The sequence below is a fragment of the Saccopteryx bilineata genome, chromosome 5 (genome assembly GCF_036850765.1).
Source record: "Saccopteryx bilineata isolate mSacBil1 chromosome 5, mSacBil1_pri_phased_curated, whole genome shotgun sequence".
Taxonomy (NCBI): Eukaryota; Metazoa; Chordata; class Mammalia; order Chiroptera; family Emballonuridae; genus Saccopteryx; species Saccopteryx bilineata.
Genome location: NC_089494.1, coordinates 144837134 through 144841799, shown reverse-complemented (window position 1 = coordinate 144841799; position 4666 = coordinate 144837134). Strand labels below are relative to the sequence as shown.

At 39.1% G+C, this 4666-nt stretch overlaps 1 non-coding gene across 1 annotated transcript; it reads right to left on the bottom strand.

Moving 5' to 3' along the window:
• Nucleotides 1–561: 561 nt before the first annotated feature.
• Nucleotides 562–637, bottom strand: TRNAI-GAU (transfer RNA isoleucine (anticodon GAU)). Its single transcript has one exon. It is a non-coding gene; the product is annotated as a tRNA-Ile (tRNA).
• Nucleotides 638–4666: the final 4029 nt, after the last annotated feature.

Below are 4666 nucleotides of genomic sequence, written 5' to 3'. Positions count from 1 at the left end.
AATTTTCTTTACTGAAATATACCAAGAACCTAGAACTTCACCAGTATTATTCATCTCTGTTCCCCATCTCCTTCTCCTCTACAAACTAGCTTCTCCTTCCCCACAAGAACATTGCCATTCTTTCCAAATGGCTTCCTAGCTCCTATTTTTCTTTATTAGTAGACATTACAGCTCAAAACAAAATTTATGCTTTTATACATTAAATATAATTAGTAGTCCTAATTTTTCCCTTATGTTTGAATTTTTTTTTTTTGTATTTTTCTGAAGCTGGAAACAGGGAGAGACAGTCAGACAGACTCTCACATGCACCCGACCGGGATCCACCCGGCACGCCAACCAGGGGGCGACGCTCTGCCCATCAGGGGGTGATGCTCTGCCCCTCCGGGGCACCGCTCTGTTGCGACCAGGTCCACTCTAGTGCCTGGGGCAGAGGCCAAGGAGCCATCCCCAGTGCCCGGGACATCTTTGCTCCAATGGAGCTTTGGCTGTGGGAGGGGAAGAGAGAGACAGAGAGGAAGGAGAGGGGGAGAGGTGGAGAAGCAGACGGGTGCCTCTCCTGTGTGCCCTGGCTGGGAATCGAACCCGAGACTTCTGCACATCAGGCTGACGCTCTACCACTGAGCCAACCAGCCAGGGCTTATGTTTGATTTTAAGAAAGGAAATAACCACTTATTTATATTAACAAGTTTAGATAACTCTAACAGCTCATATGAACCATGCATTTTATATTGTTCAACTCAAAAATTTATTTGTAGCATAATAGTTTAATTGGTGCAATTTGGAATGCAAATGTAGCAATATTTGCTACTGTGAGCTGGCATGAAAGCCAGAGAACATTTCAGGAAGTAAAGGAACTTTAAAACTCTAAAAGCATAAAACTCTTCCATATAATGTAATAAAATCAGAAAATAAATCTTCATCAAAGTAAGTAATATATATATATGGAGTATAAATTCTGTAAGTCTTATCTGATTATTAATGTCAGGAAACATTAAAGTAAAATGTATTCCTCTTTTTTTTAAGTGAGAAGAGGAGATCCACCTGGCAACCCTGTCTATGGCCGATGCTCTAACCAACAGAACTATTTTTAGTGCCTAAGGTTGATGTGCTTTGACCAAACAAGCTATCCTCAGTGCTCGTGGCCAATGCTTGAACCGATAGAGCCACTGGCTGTGGGAGGGGAAGAGGGAGAGAAAGTGGAGGAGGTGGGGGAGAGAAACAGATAGTTGCATTTTATGTGTGCCGTGACTGGGAGTGGACCAAGGACATCTACATGCCGCTCTGACACTCTGTCCACTGAGCCAACTGGCCAGGGCCTGGTAAAATTTATTCTTAACGTGAATCATTATCTCAACCTATATACACATGCACACATACTTCTAAGAAACTATCAATCGGCTGTGTCAATAAAATAGAAAATAAATGTGTGTGTCTTCTTTTCTAATAAGACACCTCATTCAGTTTCCATAAAGGGTTCTCTAAAGCTAGTTTTGAATTACTTCCAATAAAAAAAATCAAATGTCCACTTAACACTGGACCCTGCATTTTCAGTCATGATCAGATTACTAAAACATTTGAAACATCACTTTCAGAGATTTGTATCTTCCAAAAGAAGTTACTACTAAAGAAAAGAATATGCAATCGTCATTACTTCAGATGTTAATTGGTAAATACATGTCAAAAGTATAAAAGTTAAAAACCTTATGTCCAAGCTGCAAATGGTAGCAGAAAGAGTTGACACTGAAAGATTCAGAAAGTAGGCTTTATGCTGTGAGCACCAGAGACATAGAAGAGTTGGGATTAAAACCACATGGGAGCATACCTTGTACTTAACTAATCATCATGGCAGAAATAAAACGTCATGACATGTAGTGATGGTGGTGGGTCTTTAGTTGGGGTAATGCTGGGAATGAAAATATGATTTGTAGTTTACATCCTGTTCTGTTAAATGAAAAAGGATTTGCTGTTCAAAAGTGGCAACCACTTTAAAAGGATGAAAAACAAGTTGCTTCCACCCACCCATTCTCAACAATGGAGATAATCATTTCAAGTATGAATGTCCTTGAAACTTAACCATTTCTCAAGAGACTTAGTTGTCTGATTCTCCCAAGCACCTGCAGGGTTTAAAATAGTGTTGGATCTAAAATAAGAAATTATGGGTTCAAGTCCAGATCATGCCACTTTTCACTAGCTTGAGGTGTTTCCAGCAAGGTTATTTAATGCCTGAATCTTTTTTAAATAGATAAGCACTCCACTCACTTAATATACTGTAATTACCAATGCAGGAGGTCACAAACACCAAGAATGGAGCAAGGACTCTTCATCTTGATAATTAGTTGCTATGGACTGAATATTTGTGTCACCCCCAAACTTATAAATTGTGGCTCCAATCCCCAATGCAACAGGAAATTGGAGATGAGGCATTTGAGAGAGAATCAGATCATGCAGGTGAGGTCCTCGTAAATATGATTAGTGTCCTTATGAGAAGAAACAGAGAGATAATCTTTCTCTCTGCTATACTATGACACACAGAGAAGTCTATTATCTATAACCAGGAATAGGGTTTTCACCAAGATCCTGACCATGCTGACATCCTAATTTCAGAGTTCCAGGCCTCAGAAGAGATAAATTAAGGTGACAAACATGTATTTAAGCCACCAAGTTTATGGTATCTTGTTATAACTGCCCAAACTGCCTCAATTCTCAAATCCTTGTGATTTTGATGCTAAATTTGATTCTTCAATGTGGCAAATGTTCTATTTGTATGTTCTCACTTGTATTTTCCTTCACTTTTGACACTTTTACTCTTCCCTTGCCTCACTCCCTACTCTACTCGATTCTTAATTCTCTATTTGCCCACACCCTTAAACATTATCACAGATCCTTTGGTAAATGCTCAGTTTGTTTTAGGTAAACCGGACCTAAAGTCCCATTCTAATACTGTCTAGAAATTTTGAACTTTTATATTTTAACCTTTTTCCCCTTTATTACTAGGATTCAGCTATCATTTTTTCCCCCTCACCTAGTCATTTTATCCTTACTAGCATTTTGGCAACCAGCATTTCTACCCAGTTAGCATTCTACACCATCAGCATTAATTTTTCCAAACACAAGGTGACTTTTCCTTCTAGCCCCTACTGCTTTGAGAGCAATCAAAATGCTTGCTATTCAGCAGGGAGAATTATATACTTGTAAGTATGAAGAATTCAGAGTCCCTTCAAAGAGTTCCTTAGAAGAGCTGACCAAATCTTTATTTATTCATGCTTACCAAGAACTGGAGCATGTGTGAAAAATTTAGATATATATAAATCATTTTCCTTCTTTTAATAAGTACTAATTCAGCTACTCACAGATTTTTATTATTTTTTTTTATTTCTGAATGTGCTACAGTGGAATTCCAAATTAATTCAATCAAAGTCCATAAAAATAATTGAGATCTTTCTTTCCCTACAGTGGAAAAAAAATGAGGAAAATAAAATATAATTCAACCTCAAGTATTTCCCATCCCCCCACCCCACAAGAATAATCTAAGTTTTCTCTAACAATAAAGGGACATTATAACTAGCCTGTAATAAAGCCACTGTGTCAACTGATCGTTGCTCTTGCTAAGCAAATAGATTTGATATCCCTCTATTTGCTAGACACCGTGCCAAGTGCTTTCATTTACATTATCTTTTTTAATATTCCTAATAATTTGATGTGGCATACATTATTCATTCCATTTTAACAGGTAAGCCTGCTGAAAGAGAATACAATTATTACATAAAGTTTGAAAGTTATTAAGGTGTTAACTAGACTGGAACCTGGGTTATCTGATTCCTGATTCAGTCAGCCGTCTCCCCTCATCTTCATACAGTGCCCTTTCTTTCCTTCAAATATCACTATCGGTGCAGTGGTTCCCTCACATCTCATCCATTCATCCCTGTTTTGTCCACATAGGAGATGATCACTGAAGGTTTGTTTAATAAAGAATATATATACTGAGCAGCATGTGCTAGGCACAGGTCTAGGTGCTTACATACAGCGATGAACAAAGTAAAATCCTAATCTCAAGAAATTTCCATTGTGGTGAGGGAGACATGAAGCTTATGAACAAGTGATTATATATTCAAGGATGATAGAACCTAGAAGAAAAATGAAGCTGGGCAAAGGGACAGAGAAGTGCTGTTGTGAATGAGGTGGTCAGAGAAAGCTTTTCTAAAATGGTGGCATTAAGCAGAGGCCTGAATAAAGTGGAAGAATGAGCTACTCAGGTATGTGAGGGCAGAGCATTCCAAGCAGAGGAAACAGCAAGTGCAAAGGCCCAGAGGCAGGACCATGTCTAGTATATTTGAGGGAAAGTGAAGATACTCCTGCTGGAACACTGAAGGGAGCTAAGAGCGATTGCAGGAGATGTCAGGGAAAAGGACAGTTGAGAGATTTGTGTGTATGTGTGTGTGTGGGGGGCATGGTAGAAATTTTTTATTTTATTCTGAATGAGGATAAGAAGCCATTTAAGTGTATGACATAATCCACTCCTAAAGATTCCTTCTGTTGCCATGGAGAATGGGGAAGGGCAGGAGTGATGGCAGCTGGGACTGGAGCAGGAAGCCTTTGGGAAAAGTCCACAGAGGCTATGGCTCTGAGCAGGAGTAAGGACTGGTGATGGAATGGTGGGAAATGTTCC